The sequence below is a fragment of the Typopeltis vanoorti genome, chromosome 8 (genome assembly GCF_054136105.1).
Source record: "Typopeltis vanoorti isolate ZY-2024b chromosome 8, IOZ_Tvanoo_1.0, whole genome shotgun sequence".
Taxonomy (NCBI): Eukaryota; Metazoa; Arthropoda; class Arachnida; order Uropygi; family Thelyphonidae; genus Typopeltis; species Typopeltis vanoorti.
In genome coordinates, this window is record NC_143556.1 from 18,049,490 (window position 1) to 18,072,916 (window position 23,427).

The following is a 23,427-nucleotide window of genomic DNA, read 5'->3' on the forward strand; positions in this document are numbered from 1 at the left end:
TGAGTTAGTTTGAGTTCAATTCAGGGCTGCTGAAAGTAGGTGTGAAAGTTGTGTGCCACACAAAGGTACCATAAAAGGGAAAGGGGTGTAAAATTAAGTTTAAAAATCAGTTCTCCACTCCAAATGCCATCCACACGTTTGCTTATGTCAAGTTTCATTTCTTCCAAAACAAGTGCCGTATATCAATTCAGAGAAACTGTATATATTGCACAATTTGAAACTATCAGTACCCCTGACATCTTCCAATAAGCATATTGTTGCAGTTCTAGGAAGCTCAGTCTAACAAGTACGAGCTGAGTTGAATATTCTTCTATGCAGATGCAAAATCAACACTCTTCCGTTTCCTTTCCTTTAGTGTACACGGTGATCAACATTCCTTTTACACATGTTGAAAGTTTATTTTTCACTTGGTTAGAATATAATAAATTTAGTTTAATCCTTTATCCAAGTGTGAGCAAACAAAGTTTGCACCTGAAAGTATCTTCAGGACTGGGGTAAGGTAGTGCAACACCAGGATGACTCCTTGCAAAGGTGGAGCAAGCTACTAACACTCCTATCTCAGTATCTCCCATAATGGGAGATATCTTATGGGAGATTATATATATACATTATGGGAGATACCGAGATAGGAGTGTTAGTAGCTTGCTCCACCTTTGCAAGGAGTCGTCCTGGTGTTGCACTACCTTACCCCAGTCCTGAAGATACTTTCAGGCGCAAACTTTGTTTGCTCACACTTGGATAAAGGATTAAACTAAATTTATTATATTCCTTTTACACAAATTATGGACTCTACAATCATATTATAAATAATTATTTTCATTTCCCGACATTTCGATCTTCATATTAAGGTCATCATCTGGAGTACACACACACACACACACATATATATATATATATATATATATACACAGAGACAAGCTAAATTACATTTCACATAGTATGCTGAAGAGACAATGATTTGATCAAAACAGTAAAATCAACACCCTTCTGTCCTTCTGCTGGTTCTCTAAGTTAAAGGTTTGTAGTCATCTGAACACAATATTCAATTGAAATACTGGCAAGTTCGCAATAATGTCTGCAACCACTGTGCAAAAAATTTCATTACTGTACATGCGTTGATCATGATCAAAGCTCTCTGCTGTTGCAGTATGAAAGTTTAGTCTAATTTTCAAGAACAGTAAATAAAAAATTATACAACTCTTCCCTGCCCACTGGCATTGCTTTTCATGGTGGATATGGATGTGGCCTGCCTGGTTGGCCAAGTGGTTAGTGTATCTGCTCTCCAGCCAAAAGGCTGCAGGTTTGAATCCTACCTTGGGCATGGATGTTTGTGATTGTCTGTGAAAATACTAGTGGTGGGCAGTATATGGCATTGGTGTAGATGATGATGGTAGTTGTGGTTCGTTGTAGTTGGTGGACTGAAGGGCAGAGACAGAGAGCTGTAGGGTAGGCGCCTCCCTGGAGGTGTCACGTAACAATAATAATAATATGTGGATGATGTCTTATGTATTGGATACTCAATATTCACTACCTTCCTACAAACCTCACTCAACGATTTCAATAATAGGCTTAAATTTACCATAGAATCAGAATGTAACAAATCTATAAACTTCCTCAATTTAGCTTTAATCAGATCGATCTAACAACCATATAGAAACCAAAACTTTCCATAAACCTATATACATTGGAAACTACCTGAACTTCAACTACTATTTGTAGTTGAACAACTACTACAATTCATACTCCATTAAAAAATCAGTCATTCTTTCACAGGACATTGTACATCATTCACACATTGCTTTTAGAAGATCAATGCATATAAAATTTTGAACCAACAATAGATATCTTAACAATGAAATAAAAAAATTAACACAGTTTTTCAAAAATCGAGAATAACCAACACAATTAATAATTTATGCAAACTTAACAGCAGTGATTCAGTTAGCCACTCCACCCAGCAAAGAAAAATTTCTTTTGCACAAAATAGTAAAGCTATTCTATGTTCAGAATATATATCTGAGGCTTTTAAGTATATTTTTAAACATACAAATTAAAAATTAGTTTCTTCTGCTAGTTGCAAACCAGCTACCCTTCTGAAACCTGCCAAAATTCACACATGTAAAGATATAGTTGAATACCACAATGTAGCATACTGATTCCTTTGCCAACTGGATTGTAATAATCTATAAGGCTTTAACCATTAGATCTCTCTCTATGGTTGCAACTTCAAGAATACTTTTGTGAATGTAATATCCCTGTTCCTGAACACCTAAGCAATAGTAACAAAAATATAAAGAATAAAAACCAAAATAATAAAAAATTTATTATTAGCAGAATAGAAATTGCAATCCATACATTCAAAAAAAAACAAAAAAAATATCCCCCAAATTGAGAAAGCCACATTCCTAGACCGGGGTGCTTAAGGGTCAAAGCTGTATAACTGAGAGGAGACCTCCACATAGCCTTTAAAGGAATGCGGAGAACCGACCAGGGCTTCTGACCTAATGTCCAATCCTCACCTTCTCGTGGTGCACCCTGTTGGGTATCTACTTTGATACTGAACGAACGAGGATGGGCTGGCAATTTGGGATTTAGCCGACCAAATTGTATTCTTATTGGTTAAACCAAAATAAAAAATGATGCTACAACATGACAAAATTTCATGCCGGCTGGGGCGTCGCCCGGTTAAACAAGGCCCCCGTTGTTTTCGCCAGAGAACCAGGGCGAACAGCGAAAAGTCAGCTACTGGAACAAATCTGAAAACAAACCCCAACTCAACATCACCAGAGTTAAAGATCGGTACTATCAACGTAAGAAGCCTGAATGGCAAAGAAATGGAGCTAGCTGAGGAATTAGATAAGTACCAGATCGACATAATAGGGGTGACTGAAACAAAAAAGACCAAAACTGGTGAGATCTTTCTGAGCAATAAATACAAAATGTTATATTCAGGCAATAACAATCAAGGAAAAGAAGGAGTAGCCATAGTATTCAACACAAAATACAAGGCTAATCTTCTTGAATGGCAGTCAGTCTCAAGTAGAGTAATGTGGGCAAATATGAGAATGGGGAACTGGACAATGAGACTTATTTGTGCCTATGGTCCCACAGAAGGTTCTACTAAGGTAGAAGTGGAGGAATTTTTTGAGGCTTTAGAAAAAGCAACTGACACAATGAAAAAGGAAAGGTTGGTCCTTGTTGGGGATCTAAATAGCAGAGTAGGAAATGATTGTGAGACATACAAAAATATTTTGGGAAAATTTGGAGAAAAGAGCAAAGCTAATAATAATGGCAAATATCTGTTGGATTTCTGCTCAGGACATGGACTGGTTATTACTAACACCATGTTCCAACATAAAAATGTGCACAAATTCACATGGAGAGAAGAGGCAAGGAATAAGAAAAGTCTCATTGACTATGTTATTGTTGATAGTGATGTTTTCTCCCTGGTGCAGGACACCAGAGTGTACAGAGGATTTGAAATTGGAAGTGATCACTATTTAGTCTTGAGCAGGATAAAATTGAATTTCATATTGAAAAGAATAACATGTAAGAAAGTTTTAAAGCGAATAAAAGTTGAGCAGCTCTCAGATGTAAACTGTAGACTAAAATACAGAAATATTATTGAAAAGAAAATGAAAGAGTTTGAGAACAGGAATCAAACCTTGGAGATTCAGTGGCAAACTCTGAAGGAAACATTGATTGATTCTGCCAGAGAGGCATGTGGTGAGGTTGTGTGCAAAGATAAAAAAAATCAGAACTCCCTGGTGGACACAGGAAGTTAAAGAGGCAGTGAAGGAAAAGAAGAAAGCATATCAAAAGTTCCTGGCAAATAAGTCAGCTTTTACTCTTACAGAATACAGAGACAAATGTAAGAAAGCTAAACAGTGTGTAAAACTAGCTAAACAAAAGTCATGGGAGGACTTTGGCAAGAATATAGAAAATAAATATCAAGAAGGTGGCAAAATATTCTGGAGGTTGTTGAAGAAGCTTAGGAATGGAGGAAAGAGTGCTGTAAAAGGAATTAGAGATGATAAAGGTGAAATGAAAACAGGAGAAAAAGATATCCTTGAAGTATGGAGTAATTACTTTGAAAAACTGCTAAATGAAACAAGCAGTGATGACAGCACAGTGATAAAAAACACTGACCAGGCATGCAGTCAGGAATACATATCCATATTTGAAGTAGAAAAAGCCATCAAAGGCTTGAAATGTGGAAAGGCAGCAGGAGTAGATGATATTCGACCAGAAATGCTGAAGTATGGTGGTATGAGAGTCTTACAGTGGCTGCACTGCATAGTTCAGAAAGCCTGGACAGAGGGACGAATTCCCGATGATTGGAGTAGAGCTCTCATAGTACCCATATATAAAAAGGGAAATAAAACTGAATGTGAGAATTACAGAGGTATTTCCCTACTGAGTGTTCCTGGCAAGATCTATGCAAGTATACTTGAGAAACGGTTGAGAAGAATTGTGGAAGAAAAGCTTGGTGAAGAACAAGCTGGATTCAGGCCAAATAGAAGCTGTCAGGATCAGATCTTCACTTTACGACAAATAGTCGAGAAAGCATGGGAATATAACAAAGATCTGTATTTAAGTTTTGTCGATTTGGAAAAGGCATATGACAAGGTGCCAAGAGAGAAGCTATTCAATACACTGCAGTTATATGGTGTCAATGGGGCATTATATCAAGCAATACTTAGTCTTTATTTGAGTTGTGAGTCAGCAGTTAGAATTGAAGGAAGTACAGGAAGATGGTTTAATGTTAAATCTGGTGTGAGACAAGGATGTACATTATCCCCTCTGTTATTCATTATCTATATGGATCACATTATGAAGGAATGTGGTATTAAACCTGATATCAAAATTGGAGATGTTAATGTCAGCTCTTTGCTTTATGCGGATGATGTTATACTTCTAAATAAATCCGCTACAAGTCTGCAAGATTCTCTGACTAAATTGAATAGCTGTTGTAATAGATATGGTATGAAGGTCAGCAATAAAAAGACAAAGACAATGAAAATAGGCAGAATCATTGAAAATGTCAACTGTGTTGTGAATGGAGAACCTGTGGAACAAGTAAAACATTTCAGCTACTTAGGCACAATTTTTACTGAAGATGGTAAACTAAATATAGAAATAGAGAACAGAATCAGGAAAGCTGGTATCGTGGGAAGTCAATTGAATAAATTCATATGGAATAAGAAAGAAATTAGTTGGAACACTAAATTAGCTGTATACAAGACTGTGTTCAAACCAATTTTAACTTATGGATCTGAGAGCTGGGTCAGAAGTAAAACACTTGACCAAAGACTAGAGACCGCAGATATGAGAGTCCTGAGAAAGATTAGAGGCGTGAACAGATGGCATCAATGGCAATATCATATTAAAAATGAGGATATTAGGAAAGAACTTGACATTGTCAGCATCCAGGAATGCGTTAGCAGAGCTAATCTCAGATGGTATGGTCACTTAAATAGAATGGGAGAGGAAAGATTAGCAAAACAAGTGTTCTCTGCCAGGTTGGCAGGAAAACGACCCAGAGGAAGACCAAGATATAGGTGGATTGATACGGTACAAAGTGCCTTAGACGATAGAAATATAAGATCTGATAATGTTGGAGTCTTGACAAGTAACAGACTGATTTGGAGGAAAATTGTAGATAGGAAGTTAGTAATGATGTAATTTTTTCATGTAGTACTGTCATATCCTGTACACCCCTTGAGGGTACATGGCAGGAATTTGATGATGATGATGATGATGACATTCCTAGACCTTCAAAAATAATGAAATTAAGTTATGGATTTCAGAAACTATAGTTATAAGAAGTGATAGCAACTCTATAAACATTCATCACCCCTAAGTTTCAGTCAATAAGAAATTATTAGCTATTCGATGTAGCCAATTAAGTGAATTCTACTACCTTTTTTCACCTCTTATTTCCTTTCTTCAGGAGAGTGCTTTTCATAATTCTCTAGACAATGCCACGTTGAAATGGCTTATATATCATTTTATTTATTCATTCTTTTCTGGGATTTTAATTAGTTTTCATTTATTTTTAACCTTTGTACTTGAATCTTTTACATTTTATCAGTTTCAATTCATTTCTAACTTATTCTTTTATGGTCATTTGGTTTCCTTCAGGAGGATTTAAAAAAGATGGACAAGGGATTTTTTCTCTTCATTCTGGTTAATACCATCCACAGCGATGGCACTTAACCTTGTCCCAACATGCTTTGCTTGTAAAGCTGTACTACATAAACAATTGCTATTGCTGCACTTCACGAATTTCATCACCTGAAAAAATGTCAATTAGATCCACCATCTCCGTGTGCTCTGCAACGAATGATTAGTCATTTTGAAGAAACAGGATCGTTAGGAGTTAGACCTGGCAGAGGTCGCAAACTGATCAGTTCAGAAGTAAATGAAATTGTGGAGCAGCCCTTGGTTCCTGCAGTGCATGTGTTGTATCAAGACATGTGGATATGCCTTACACAACTGTCTGGAAAATTCTATGGAAGATTCTGCATTTCTTCCCATTCAAGATAATCAAATGACACAGGAGTTGTGTCCACAAGACTTTGAAAGATGACTGACATTTGGTTTAAGATGCCTTGCTCAAGTGGAGTTGGGTGCCGCGTGGCCGTGGATGATTTTGTGGGGAGATGAGACTCACTTTCATATGAAGAGCTGTGAATAGCCACAGTTGCCAGGTATGGACTACCCAAAACCCACATGCAATCCAACAAATTCCTTTGTATTCACCCAAAGTTACTGTTTGGTGTGGGTTTACAGCTTCGTCATTAAACCATTCTTCTTTGAGGACATTTGCCAGTCAGTTACTGCTGAGAGGGATCACAATATGATAAACGATTTTGCTGTGCTACAGCAGGAAGCTCTTCAAGAACATTTCATGGAAGCCAGAGTGATCAGCCATGCATCTCCATCTTGTTCACCTGATGACTCCCTGTGACTTCTGGGGATTTCTCAAAGACAGGGTTTATTGGGATCATCCAGATAATTTGCCAGCACTGAAAGATGACATAATAGCATATGTGTGTGCAACACTGGTCCCAACCAGCAGCGTTCTGTCACTGAACACACACACACACACACACACACACTAAGCAAAAGATGCAGTTTGTGGCATACTGGGAAGTGCAGCACATTGAACAGTACAGCCTGCGAATGCATAATGGAAGTGAATAAACATGTGTTATTTATGCTTATGCCACTTTTCTCCTTTGTTTACACTCACAGAAAAATTGCTACATCTACATTCGGTATATCATGTGAAAAAGTACACTAAGTTCTTTGGCAGCTGCAGAAGCTATAGGTGAAATATGGTTGTTCTAGAAAATTTTTGGATATGGACCTGTGAATTATGGACCATAATTTTTAAGCGAACAGAGGTGAGAGCAACTGGACAGTAGTTCGATGGTTGACTTTTATCACTTTTCTTTGGGATAGGCTGGATATAGACCTGTGAATAGAAAATATCAGAGGTGCAAGTCAGTCCAAGAAAGGAAATCTGATTGTGTTTGGATACAGTATTACTGAAGGTAAGGGGAAGGAATGCGAGCTCTTTCTTGCAAGAGATAAAACAGAACTGGGTTTTGGTAGCATTGAAGTTTACGAGGTTGTCCTTGCCCCACTGGAATATAGCTAGGAGATCTGAGTTCAGGTCCCTGGTCATGGTAGATCTTGAGAATTCTAATACTTGCACATTAACAGGTTTGTTGAATGAAAAGGAGGAATGGAGTGTACTTTGTCAGCAAAGCTATGAATAGAATTGGAAGTCTGTGAAAGCAGGTCGTTTATATACAAGAGGAAGAGAGTAGGTGAAATAACAGAACCCTGGGGTACTCCTGAATTGGTGGAGAAATCTGAGGAGAGTAAGCTGTCCACCATGGCATGTAGTGAGCGACCAGTGAGAAAGTGTGATCCAGTTGCAAAGTAAAGAAAGGCAGACCATAGGATGGCAGTTTGGTGAGTAGGCCCACGTGCCAAACCCAATCAAATGCTTTGAAATGTCGAGGGCAATGACATATGTTTCTACAAATCTCTCCATGGCTTGTATCCATAGGTGGGTGGTGAAAGCAAGAAGATCAGCTGTAGATTGTGAGTGGTGGAATCCATACTGCTGGTGCTGGTCACTGATTAGTTGGTATGTTTCTAGGTGGTTCAAGAGTGGGTTGTTGATGACCTTCACCATAATTTTTGAGCGAACAGAGGTGAGAGCAACTGGACAGTAGTTCGATGGTTGACTTTTATCACCTTTCTTTGGGATAGGCTGGATGTGGACCTGTTTCCATGTTGTCAGGTAGATGCCAGTTGAAGAGACGATACAGGATAGGTGTTAGCTCCGGGGCACAGTTTTTTTAACACGGTGGGATACCATCAGGACCAGATGCCTTGTTTGTGTTCAAGTTATGGAATAGAATTTTTATGGAATAGGGTTATTATAGAATGAAGGCTAACTGAGATTACTTGCTGCTACTGAGAAAGAAAACAAAGAGCACGTCACAGAAGTCACATTAAGAGCCCGAGCATAAGCTAAAAAAACATAAAAATAAAAAAATCCAACCAAAAAAACCCATAAAAAACAAACAACCCACCAACATTAATTCTTACCAAAAAAAAAAGTTTCCACATCTATTTCACTAATATCCATGACCTAAACAGCAATATAAACAATGTGACTACCACGCACAGTCATCTAAACTAGAATTATTATTCCTATCAGAATCCCAATGGACAATCTCAACTGCCCAAACTACACAATTCTTTCTGCCAAGGGCAGCCATTGTGTATTCATCAGAATTGACTTACCATGCCAGAGATTGCAGAACCTTGAATCTCCATTGTTTGATCTGCTTTGGCTCAAAATTTCCCTACCAAATCAACCTGTCCTTTTCATATGCTCTTGCAATCACTCTCCAAACACTGTTAACCGTTCAAATCTCTCTCTCTAAAGCTCGACTTTATACAGTCAAAATACCCCAGTAGTGAAGACATCTTTCTTGGGGACTTCCCTTCTCCAGTTTCATCAATCAAGCAGGCAGGGATGCCGAGGTGTTTGCCATTAGAAGTGACCTATCACGGATCATCAATCTCCCTATCAGAACACCTGGTAGGGTGTTCTGGTAGGGAGACTGCTCTCAATATTTCTCCTCCTAGTAACTCAGATCACAACTTTATACATCTTTTTTGCCACAGAACAATCTGCACCTATCAATTCTCAGTTTAGTGTCATTTGGCACTACAAGGGTGCTAAATGAAATGATCTCCATGAATTGTATTACTCCTTCTCATGATCCAACTACTGCTTCAGTTCTTCTGATCCAAACACCTGCTCAGACTGAATAACAGAAATCATCCTCACAGGAATGAAGTATTTCATCCCTTATTCCACTTCAAATTCTCAGCCACCAACCAAGCCTTGGTTCTAAAAAAAAATGGAGTAAAAGAAAAATCTCTGCATACCACAAATGGTTCGAGACCAAAATTCTAGCTACTCACTCTACCTATACTCGCAACAGCTGTAAAAGAATCATCACTGCTTTGGCCACTTGGCCATATCAAATCAGACTTTGAAAGGGCCAAATGCTGCCAAATGGCAGTTGTTCCTTCTGGTCCCTTTCAAGGCCATTGGGTGCAACATTTGCCACACAGGTTTCCACTGCTCTCAACATCTGGATGGTACTGTATACTTATTCACATAAAAACAAGACTGACTTACTGGCATCACTCTTCCCTTTCAATTCCTGCATTGATGATCTGGGAAAAGTTTCTTTCATCAAGAATGGCTCTCTCTCCATGTCACTTATAGTCTTCTGCCAGAAAGATATCTGAAGATCATTAATAACTTGAACACAAACAAGGAATCTTGTCCTTAAAGTATCCCACCTATTGTGTTAAAAAATTGTGTCTCAGATGACCTTCTCCATAATTTTAGAGAGAAGTGAAAGAAATTGGACAGTTGTTCATTGGTTGACTTTTATCACCTTTCTTTGGGATGGGCAGGATGCAGGTCTGTATTGCTATTCAATCTAACCTATTCAACTAGCATCTACCCTACAACATGTAAACAGACCTGCATCCAGCCCATTCCAAAGAAAGGTGATAAAAGTCAACCAATGAACTATTGTCCAATTTCTTTCACTTTTCTCTAAAATTATGGAGAAAGTCATCAACAACCAACTCCTGAACCACACAGAACCGATCAACTAAAGTGACTAACCGTATAGATTCTACCACTCATGATCAACAGCTGATCTTCTTACTTTCACCACACTCACCTCTGGATTCAGGCCATGGAAAATTTTTGAGAAACTCATGTGGTTGCCCTTGACATTTCAAAGGCATTTGATCGGGTTTGGCACAGGAGTACCCCAGGGTTTTGTTCTTTCACCACTCTCTTCCTCTTGTATATAAATGACTGGCTCTCACACGTGTCCAGTTCTATTCATAGCTTTGCTGATCACAGTACACCCCCATTCCTCCTTTTCATTTGACAAACCTTGTAGTTCTCAAATATTAGAATCCTCAAGATCCACCATATGACCAGTAGTGTGAACTCCCATTTCCTAGCTATATCCCAATGCGGCAAGGATAACTTTATAGACTTCAATGCCATCAAAACTCAGTCCTGTTTGATTTCTCACAAGAAAGAGCTTACATCATCCACCCCCATACCTTAAATAATACTGAGATATCCAAACAGGACTGAGTTTTGATGGCATTGAAGTCTATAAAGTTATCTTTGATCTTTGGAACAATATCCTTCAGCTGTTCAAACAAAATGTGAGCAGATTCCTCCTTTCTTCTTTTCCTCATGCCTACACATGGCACTCTTGTGGCTCTTTGTGTAAGGATCAGATAAAAAAAAGACATTGTTAGCATTCAAGAATGTGTCAACAAGGCTAATCTAGGGTGTCATGGTCACTTAAACAGAGTGGGAGAGAAAGGTTAACAAAACAGTGTGTTTGATGCCAAGATGAAAGAAAAAAAGACCCAGGTGGAAAACAAGACCTAGATGGTTCAATCGAGTCAGAAGAGTCTAAGAAGACCAAAATGTTAAATATGGCAATACTGGGGTGCTTACAAGCAATAAACTAATTTGGACAAAAACTGTTGACAGGAAATTAGTAATAAAGTAACCTTAATCAAGTAATACTGTCATAGTAGCCTGTATTATTACTCAATGGTAAATATCATGATAATGAAAAATTAAAGGAATAACATATTGCATATACAGTTGTGTACTTGGATTTTTCAAAGGTCTTTGAAATCAGATAAAAAAAAGACATTGTTAGCATTCAAGAATGTGTCAACAAGGCTAATCTAAGGTGTCATGGTCACTTAAACAGAGTGGGAGAGAAAGGTTAACAAAACAGTGTGTTTGATACCAAGATGAAAGGAAAAAAGACCCAGGTGGAAAACAAGACCTAGATGGTTCAATTGAGTCAGAAGAGTCTAAGAAGACCAAAATGTTAAATATGGCAATACTGGGGTGCTTACAAGCAATAAACTAATTTGGACAAAAACTGTTGACAGGAAATTAGTAATAAAGTAACCTTAATCAAGTAATACTGTCATAGTAGCCTGTATTACTACTCGATGGTAAATATCATGATGATGAAAAATTCAAGGCATAACATATTGCATATACGGTTGTGTACTTGGATTTTTCAAAGGTCTTTGACAGACTGCACATGACAAGCTAGTAGCTAAACTGAAACAGACAGAATTAGATAACAGACTAGTAAATTGGATAGCTGATTGGCTGTTGGACGAGTATCAGCAGGTTGTATATGGAGGAGTGATATCCCAAAAGAGGAAGGTCACTAGTGGAGTGCCACAGGGATCTGTTTTGGGGCCATTATTGTTTAATTTGTACATGAATGACATTGAGACTGGCTTAATTAGAGATGTGCAGCTGTTTGCTGATGATGCAAAGATGGGAAGGGCTATGAGAAGTAGAGTAGATATTGTTGGGTTGCAGGAGGATATGTTATGATTTTCTTGAGTTTACGGGATGAAAAAGCCACTTGCCCATGCCAGAAATGGTTTAACTTGGGAACTGGTTGAAGATAGGCTTAAAAAAAGTTCCTCCAGTCAGCGACTAAACTTGAACTAAGTCTACCTTCAGTCAGCCTACAACAGAGGATGCAAGCACCACTTCCAATGAGCTGCACAGGCTTTGCTGTGAAAAACTGATACAATGCAAATAGGCAAATTCATGCTAGATAGTAAATGTAAAAACATGTGGCATGTGTTAGCAGCCTGCATTAGTGATAGGAGGTGACTGTTAACAAAACAGAAATCTAATGTTGAAAGATTTAATAAGAGATTTCCATAAATCACTTAGTGGTAGTCCTTGGGTTTTATTCAGTGATCTTTGTGAATGGACAACTGCAGCAGATTCCTTCAGAGTTCTGGAATAAAAGTTATAAAAGTTCTCTTCTAAATAAGGCACACTTCTGAAAGGTTCCAATCAACTGCATGGTTAAGTATTAGAAGTATAATGACTAAACGAGATCTGTCTTTTACTTTGTGGTCAACATCTGTGTGTTCCTTCTTCGTCTCAAATCCACAGCATGTCTGTCCTATATAGGCGAAACCACACAAACATGGAATTCTATATACTCCTGGGTATTTGTAGAAAGGCGTGCTATCTTTAGGAGACCTCAGAAGGTTACAAACAGTTTGAATTGGTTTAAAAGTTACTCTGATGTTGTGATCCAGTTATCTTTAAGGTTGATGAAACTAGTTGGTGTAATTTATTTATTTAGGTAATGACTAATAAATTTCTTTGTTCTATGTATTGTTTTTAGTCATAAAACTTTCTTTCATCAAAAAAAACAAATAAACAAGCAACTACTTTAGCACTTTGAAGCTCATCAGAATTATCAGCAGTCATCACAAGTAGGATTATGCCACTCTCAATCTGGTGTAGATCTCTTTCTAAAATTTTAAGTTATTATGGTATACTCTTGAAAATAATCAAAGCAATAGCAAAACGATACCAGAATTATCAGAATTACCATTAACCAAGAGTAATGGTTAATGGAAAGATGACAGAGTTTTCCTATTTCCAGTTGAGTTCTTCAGGGAGACTGAAGAATTCCAGTGGAAATAGAAATAAATTAACTTCCTGAACAGTCTTGAATTATTATGACCTTTAACTTCACTACAATTATACAAAACACTGCAAACCTATAATTTGCAACTATAGGCTTGCACTCGGTAAGCATACAGTAATCATTCTGTTTAAGTGAAGTCTGACTGGCTTTTATTCAAATTGTAGAGGCAGCTTCAGCATACCTAAATACCTGGTTCTAATCCATAATTTTTTTTTCTCAAGAATCACATCTTCCTTTCTCATCATCATCAAATTCCTGCCATGTACCCTCAAGGGGAGTGTACAGGATATGATAGTACTACATGAAAAATTTACATCATTACTAACTTCCTATCTACAATTTTCCTTCAAATCAGCCTGTTACTTGTCAAAACTCCAACATTATCAGATCTTATATTTCTATCATCTAAGGCACTTTTGTACTGTCTCAATCCACCTATATCTTGGTCTTCCTCTGGGGCGTTTACCTGCCAACCTGGCAGAGAACACTTGTTTGGCTAATCTTTCCTCTCCCATTCTATTTAAGTGACCATACCATCTGAGATTAGCTCTGCAAAACATTCCTGGATGCTGACAATGTCAAGTTCTTTCCTAATATCCTCGTTTTTAATATGATATTGCCATTGATGCCATCTGTTCACACCTCTAATCTTTCTCATGACTCTCATATCTGCGGTCTCTAGTCTTTGGTCAAGTGTTTTACTTCTGACCCAGCTCTCAGATCCATAAGTTAAAACTGGTTGAACACTGTCTTGTATACAGCTAATTTAGTGTTCCGACTAATTTCTCTCTTATTCCATATGAATTTATTCAATTGACTTCCTACCATATCAGCTATGTTGATTCTGTTGTCTATTTCCCTATTTAATTTATCATCTTCACTAAAAATCGTGCCTAAGTAGCTGAAATGTTTTACTTGTTCCACAGGTTCTCCATTGACAACACAGTTAACATTTTCAACGATTCTGCCTATTTTCATTGTCTTTTTATTGCTGACCTTCATAGCATATCTATTACAACAGTTATTCAATTTAGTCAGGGCATCTTGCAGACTTGTAGCAGATTTATTTAGAAGTATAACATCATCTGCATAAAGCAAAGAGCAGACATTAACATCTCCAATTTTGATATCAGGTTTAATACCACTTTCCTTCATAATGTGATCCATATAGATAATGAATAACAGAGGGGATAATGTACATCCTTGTCTGACACCAGATTTAACATTAAACCATCTTCTTGTACTTCCTTCAATTCTAACTGCTGACTTAAAACTCAAACAAAGACTAAGTATTGCTTGATATAATGCTCCATTGACACCATATGAAAACGGGAGAAAAAGATATCCTTGAACTATGGAGTAATTACTTCAGAAAATTGCTAAATGAAACAAGCAGTGATAGCACAGTGGTAAAAAACATTGACCAGGCATACAGTCAGGAATACATATCCATACTTGAAGTAGAAAAAGCCATCAAAAGCCTGAAATGTGGAAAGACAGCAGGAGTAGATGATATTCGACCAGAAATGCTGAAGTATGGTGGTATAAAAGTCTTACAATGGCTTCACTGCATAGTTCAGAAGGCATAGTTCTGTAGCATATTGAATAGCGTCTCCCTTGGCACCTTGTCATATGCCTTTTCTAGATCAACAAAACTTAAATACAAATCTTTGTTATATTTCCCATGATTTTTCAACTATTTGTCGTAAAGTGAAGATCTGATCCTGACAGCCTCTATTTGGTCTGAATCCAGCTTGTTCTTAACCAAGCTTTTCCACAATTCTTCTCAACCGTTTCTCAAGTATGCTTGCATAAATCTTACCAGGCACACTCAATAGGGAAACACCCCTGTAATTCTCATATTCAGTTTTATTTACCTTTTTATATATGGGTACTATGAGACTCTACTCCAATCATCGGGAATTCGTCCCTCTGTCCAGGCTTTCTGAACTATGCGGTGCAGCAATTGTAAGACTTTTATACCACCATACTTCAGCATTTCTGGTCGAATATCATCTACTCCTGCTGTCTTTCCACATTTTAGGCTTTTGATGGCTTCAAGTATGAATATGTATTCCTGACTGTATGCCTGGTAAATGATTTTTACCACTGTGCTATCACTGCTTGTTTTATTTAGCAATTTTTCGAAGTAATTACTCCATACTTCAAGGATATCTTTTTCTCCCATTTTCATGTCACCTTTATCATCTGTAACTCCATATACAGCACTCATTCCTCCATTTCTAAGCTTCTTCAACAAGCTCCAGAATATTTTGCCACCTTCTTGATATTTATTTTCAATTTTCTTGCCAAAGTCCTCCCATGACTTTTGTTTAGCAAGTTTTACAGAGTGTTTAGCTTTCTTACATTGTCTCTAAGAGCACAAGCTGACTTATTTGCCAGGAACGTTTAATATGCTTTCTTCTTTTCCTTCACTGCCTCATTGACTTCCTGTGTCCACCATGGAATTCTGATTTTTCTATCCTTGCAGGCAACTTCACCACATACCTCTCTAGCTGAATCAATCAGGGTTTTCTTCAAGGCTTGCCACTGAATCTCCAAGATTTGGTTCCTGTTCTCAAACTCTTTCATTTTTCCTTCAATAATCTGTGTGTATTTTAGTCTACAGTTCACACCTGAGACCTGCTCAACTTTTATTTGCTTTAAAACTTTCTTACATGTTATTCTTTTCAATATGAAATTTAATTTTATCCTGCTCAAGACTAAATAGTGATCAGTTCCAATTTCAAATCCTCTGTACACTCTGGTGTCCTGCACCAGGGAGAAAACATCACTATCAACAATAACATAGTCAATGAGACTTTTCTTATTCCTTGCCTCTTCTCTCCATGTGAATTTGTGCATATTTTTATGTTTTAACATGGTGTTAGTAATAACAAGTCCATGTCCTGATTGAAATCCAACAAGTATTTGCCATTATTATTATTAGCTTTGCTCTTTTCTCCAAATTTTCCCAAAATATTTTTGTATATCTGACAATCATGTCCAGTTCCCCATTCTGATATTTGCCCACATCACTCTACTTGAGACTGCCTGCCATTCAAGAAGATTAGCCTCGTATTTCGTGTTGAATACTATGGCTACTCCTTCTTTTCCTTGATTGTCATTGCCTGAATATAACATTTTGTATTTATTGCTCAGAAAGATCTCACCAGTTTTTGTCTTTTTTGTTTCAGTTACCCCTATTATGTCGATCTGGTACTTATCTAATTCCTCAGCTAGCTCGAGAATATCAAATTAGAGATGATGAAAAACTAACTCAAAATTCTTTGCTTATGTGAAGTAGGATGGAAAGAAGTGGAAGACTTCTTTTGGAGTGTTCAACATCATCAACTGCCTATGTATCCTCATGGAGTGTACAGGATACTCTGACAGTATTACATGATTCCATTTACATTATTACCTGCTATCAGCAGTTTTCCTCCAAAATAAGTCTATTACTTGGTAGCACTCCAATATTGTTACATCCCATTCTGGTAAGGTGATCATACAACCTTAGAAAACAGTTTAGCCTTAGCCCTGCTCACACATTCTGGAAGTTCTTTCCTATTATCATCATTTTAATATTCTTTTGCCATTGATGCCATCTATTCACTCCCCTAATTTTTCTTAGAGCTCTCATATTTGTAGTCTCTAGACTCTGATCAAGTGCTTTATTTCTAACTCAACTCTCAGATACATAACTTAAAACTGGTTTGAAACACTTCCTTGTATACTGCTAGTTTAGTGTGTTGGCTAATTTTTTTCTTATTTCACATTAATTTATTCAGTTGACTTCTTAGCATACTAGTACTACTCATTCTCTTGTATATTTCCATATTTATTTGTCATCTTCACTAAAATAGTTGACATATTTAATTTGTTCTATAGGTTCTCCATTGCAGTTGATTTTTAATATGTTTCTGCCTAGTTTTCCAGTTTGGTCTTTTTATTGCTGATTTTCATGCCAAATTTGTTGCAGTTGTTATTCAGTTTAGTTTAGACATTGTGGAGACTTGCACTTGGTTTGTTTTGGAGTACAGCATCACCTGCATTAAGCAGAGAGCTAAGCTTCATATCTCCAATTCTAATATCAGGATTAATGCTACTTTTTTCCCCCCATAATGTGATCTATATATGATATATATGAAGATGAATAAGAGTGGAGCATATCTTGTCTTACTCTGATTTTACATTAAAACCATCTTCCTGTATTTCTTTCAATTTTAACTGCTAACCTAAAACTCAAATATACACTATATATTACTTTGTATAATGCATTGATTACCGCATATAATAATTGTAGCGTTTTGAAAAACGTTTCTCGGGCACTTTCTCATATGCCTTTTCCAGATCTACAAAAAATGTAGATAGAGATCTTTGTTATATTTCCATGACTTCTCAACTGTTTATTTTAAAGTGAAAATCTATCTGATTTGGACAATCTCCATTTGCCTTAACTAAGCTTATTCTTCTCCAAGTTTCTCTTTCTTCCACAATTTTTTTTCCAACCTCTTTTTCAGGTATGCTTGCATAGATCTTACGTGGCATAGTATCCTGTACACTCCATGAGGGTACATAGGCAGTTGATGATGTTGATCACTCCAAAAGAAGTCTTCCACTTCTTTCCATCCTACTTCACATAAAAAGAATTTTGAGTTAGTTTTTCATCATCTCTAATTCCCAGTTTTATTCACTTTTTTTATAGATGGGACTAAGAGAGCACTACTCCATTTATCAGGAATTCTACCTTCTGACCAGGCCTTCTGAATTATGCAGTTTAGCTACTGCAAACTTTTATATCTCCTTTTTCAGCATTTCTGGTCAAATGTTATCTACTCCAGCTGTCTTTCTGTCACTTCCTGTTTCATTTAATGGTTTTTCATAGTAATTGCTCCAGACTGGTCTGGTTCGCTGAGTAGTTAGTGTATACCCACTCTCCAATCAACAGTTGTGGGTTTGAATCCCAACAAGGGCACAGATGTTTGTGACAGTCTTTAGGTGGGAGAAGAATTTCATCACCTGGTGTAAGACCACCATCCTGCTTATTGGAAGAATGTAGTGATTTGAAAAAGTTCCATGTCTGTTCTCTAGAGCAGGGTTTCCAGACTATGAAAAATAAAAAAAAAATTACAAAAAAAATATAAAATTGATAAAAATAGGATGGGGGGGGGGGATCCTTAGCCCATTCACAGTACAAATGCACTATAAGTTTAGTAATAACCTTTTGTGGGTGAGAACCACATTAAAAAAAAAAACATCTAGAATATAATTATCTTATTTTTTCACATCACCTTTAATGTTTCCAGTTCCTTTTATAAAACTCTTTCCTTCATTTCTAAGATTTTTCAATAGCTTCTGCAATGAGTTTTTAATGGTATTTGTGACTGGCCTAGCAACGATTATTAGGCACGTATTGACTATATATAAATGATAATTTTGTTATTACAAATATTTCGGCCTGAAAGTAACAGGCCATCATCAGTGCACAAACACAAGGTGAAGTGCACAAGACTGGTATTCCTTTTTACAGATATATGTCATGTGCTGGAGCCATATGGGTGGTCACAAAATAAAATAATATTAAATTAAAATCAAAATAGTTTAACTTGAAAATACAATAAATTAGATAACTGAAATAATTATATAATTAAATTTAAATGACATGATAAAAAAAATGCTACGACTTGCCATTTATGTAGATGAGACTCCCAAATCTTGGTATTGGATGAACAGGCATTCCAATTTAAGTTTGGGTAGTTTTGACAGTTATTATCAAAAGTCTTGTTCACAGAGCTTACATAATTTGTTCTTTGGATTCTCTTCTATTAGAAGAATTAAAATAAGAATCAGCTTGGCATCTAATGAGTATAATGAAACCACCATCCAGAAAATAATCAATAAATATCATCCTGAACTGTAGTCTGATGGTAAAAGGATTTCAATATCTTACCTTAAAGAGACTTCTGAACAAATAGCACAGATTATTCACAAGTACAATGTGTGGACTAATTTCAGTATTTGTTATGATTTCTTTACTAGTACTCCCTCTTTAACTTCTTGAATTGTCTAATATGAAATTCTTATTTTTCTATCTATGCAGACATCACCACCAAATGCCCATCCTGGTGCTGAATTAATGATCTCTTCCAATTTTGTCAATGGATCTCCAAGGTTTGGTTTTCTTTCCAAACTCCTTTATCCAACAATATTTTTACGAGTCTATAGTTCACTTTTGAAAGGTGCTTGACTTTGATTCTTTATAAAACTTTCCTACATATTTTTATTTTAAGTGTAGGAAAATTTTAAAAAAAATTAGTCAGAAAGAAAATAACTATGCTTGTTTAAATGTTCTATATCCAACTTCTATAGTAGGCTAAAGAAGGGCAGTTCCATCTCATTTAAATAAACTTAGCTATTCTATTCTATCTAATTTTTAGAATATGAAATGTTTCTCAGAAATACACATTATATGTAACCAAAAACTGGCAAATCTCCTAAAACCTCACACAGAAAGAAATATTTGAACATCACAATGTAGTCTATAAATTTCCCTGCCAAAAAGACTGTGATATCACCTACACAGGTTCCACCATCAGGTCTTTATGGGCAAGACTACAAGAACACTTCCATGATTGTAACATCCCTATTCCTGAACATTTAAACACTAAAAAACGTAACATCAAAAAGAAAAATCGAATACAAAGCACAGGAAAAACGGAAATAGCTGTTCACGCCCTTGAACAAAAACATATCCCGCAGATCGACAAGGCCACCATAGTAGACAGACAAGACAATGAAACAATGCTTAGAATATCGGAAACAATAGCCATAAAATGTGACGCGAACTCTATCAACGTATACAGGCCCTACATAATCTCCGAGGTTTGGAAGCGTCACAACACCGACCAATAGGCGATAACACAAACACTTCAAAAACAGAAACACCTACCCGACCTGACATAGCATCCACTTTCCCAATGTGTTCAGATGACGACCAAAAATAGTCGAAACGGACCGCACCCCGTCAACCCCCTTTTTCCCTTCCCCCCTCCCTATATAAAAAATCAACTCTTTCACCTTTTCCCCACCCTATATAACATAATAATATAATATATATGTTTATATATATATTACTGAAAAAAACCCGGGTTTTCCTAATTTAATTCTCCCAAATGGCCTGCCCCCCCACACACACACTCAGTAGTTTTCTGACATCGCAGAGAGAAGAAAAGCCACAACACCCAGAAAAAGGTATGTATAAATTTCTCTTCCTTATGCTACATATACTTTTTGGTAAATTTACATCTACAATGCCCTAAGAATCCATGAGTAAATAGCCAATGACATTTAAACAGGTGCACTCCTAAACTGAAGCAGGCAAAATAGCCGTAATTATAATAGTTTATTAAGAGGAGTAACATGGGAGTTTTCCCAGAAATAATATACACGTTATATGAATTTAGAACCTGTCATTTTTTCCAAATTTGTAAATTTAAAAGACTTTATTTTAAAATTAATATAGTTTAACTAGTTTAAATTAAAGATGCCAAGAAATTATGTTTTTGTTTCATGCTTTATCCAAGTGTAAGCAAATAAAGTTCACACCTGAAGTACCTTCATGACTATGCTATTTGTATATAAAGACTAATAACTTCACCTTAATTGCCTTAGTATCACATAATGCAAAGCACACACATCCTTTGGGCTATGCATTATGGGAAAGGTCACTACCCAAACCAGTTCTGACCTTTATTGAGGTCTCATCAGTGGGACCCAGACCCAGAAATGACACTAAGCCATATGTAAAAAAAAAAAAAAAAGTTAAGCGCTGGGAGAAACTCACATTAGATGGAATAAAATAGCAATAAGAAAGAATATAAAATAATATTTGATTCAATATTTAAACGATAGCCATAAAATGTGACAAAAACTCAATAATAAATTTAGCTTAATCCTTTATCCAAATGTAAGCAAACAAAGTTGTGCCTGATGTATGTTCAGGACTGAGGCAACTCATGGTAAAGGTGGACTAAGCTCTCATCACCTGTCTTAGTGTCTCCCATAATGCGAAGCACATCTCCTTGCAGACATGTATAATGCTATGCATTAAGGGAAGGGCCACTGCCCAAACCGGTTTCGACCGTTATTGAGGTCTCGTCAGTGGGAGCCAGACATGGGTAGTGGCCCTTCCCTTAATGCATAGCATTATACATGTCTGCAAGGAGATGTGCTTTGCATTACGGGAGATACTAAGATAAGTGATGAGAGCTTGGTCCACCTTTACCATGAGTTTCCTCAGTCCTGAAGATACTTCAAAGTTTGCTTGCACTTGGATAAAGGATAGTCTAACCAAGTGGGAAAACACTTCCAAAAACTCAATAAACGTCCACTGCCCTACATAATCTCCACGAGTTGGAAGCTCCATAACATAAAAATTAGGTCATGACTCCAACCAATAGGAACACAGATACACCAAAGACAGAAACACCAAGTCAAGCAGGCATGACATAGCCTCCACTTCCCCCATGAGTTCCTAAGACAATGCACTGTCAAAACAGCTCACACCCCCATTACTCCCACCCCCTGACCTTATCCCATCATATCCTTCTCCTTTCCCAAAAAATTTCTATTTTCATCCCCCCCTCTCCCAAAGTATTCTCTGCCCACCTTTAATATAAAAAAACTCAGGTTTTTCAAAAAGTTCATATACCCCTTGCCTCACTAATAATTCTCCCACATCTCTCTACTCCCTTTCCTTTCAATCATACCTCCTTCCTTTAACAGCAGATGAATGCATATCGCCAGACGCCGGGATGCTGCTGAATAAGAAGACAGCCATTACATCTTACAAAGGCATGTCCAAATTTTTCCTCCTACATATTCTTCACATATCTGTCTACATAAAACATCAGTAATGCCCTAAAATTTGAGTCAAAAGCCAATGACATTATAAAAGTGGCACTCCTAAAGGGGCACATTCTTCTGTCTGTCACTGAGACAACATCAGAGAGTACAATATGAGACTTGCAACACCACACACACACACACAAAAAAAAAAAGGCAACACGAAACTAAGTAAAATAAGTGAATGAAAACTAGAGTCCTAAATAGATGGGGTGCCCTCTGTGGGCATCTGTTGGTGGCCTAGGATGTAACTGCGAATCTTGAAGTATTAGTGTTTCCCATATCTTGGAAAGTTTAATGCAATGATATTTATTCAAATCAGGCTGATTTCTGAGAGCAGTTGCATATTCTAAAAACAGTCTTTCTCGTCTAAATTTACTGTGATGGAGCATGATAGTTTTTTCCTAATGAATTCTATGAGCTGTGTCCGAAGCGTGGTCTGCAAGGCTCAACTGATCGCAGTCATGACTGCAGATGTATTTTTTTTTATGTTCTTTCATGTGAATATTGGCTGATCTTCCTGTCCATTCATTGTAGGCTAACTTGCAGAAACAAGGAACTCTATATACTTGAGGAACTGAGAGCAGTAGGATTTGGTCTTTAATGGAGCAGGAAAGGCAGTTAGTTTCAAGTAGAGCTTGAAAGCTGTGCAGAGATTATATTTCTTTAAGATTGGCTATTTGTTCTGAAGGACACTCAGACATAAGGGATGATGATAGCATTACTAAAATCTTTCTGAAGAGAAGGTTGAGGATTGGGGGAAGGATTGATTATTTTTTTAAAACTGTGGGAACTGTACCCATTAGATAAGAAGGTGTAGTATATGATTAAGTTCTACTGCAAGAGATGACACATTGGAACAAAGGTTATATTGGTTAGTGTTTTAATGATATCATATTGTTGAGAAGTGGGAAGCGTGATGGGAACGTTCGTGAATGTATCTGCTTGTATGAGTGGTTTATTATTATTATTATTACAAAGTATATAAAAAGTTATATTTATAATTAATAAAGTACACAAAAATATCACAAACAACTTACTTCTTTCAAAATAAATACAGAAATATTTCTTAAATTTTATTAAGCTTCTATGAAATGATAAACATGAAAAGATACTAAAGATCTAACATGAAAAGATACTAAAGTTGAGGTAATGCGGAAGTTATATATTTCATATATACAAGTAGTGAAAAGGTGTAACACCTTATTATTAAAATACTCTTGATTATAGCTAGTTGTTGAAAGTTTTTTATTTGGTTATAAATGAAAGATGTCAAGAAATTATATTCTTGTTTAATCTTTTATCCAAATGTAAGCAAAGTTTGTGCATGAATATCTTCACAACTAGGCTATTTGTACAGAAAGACTATGAC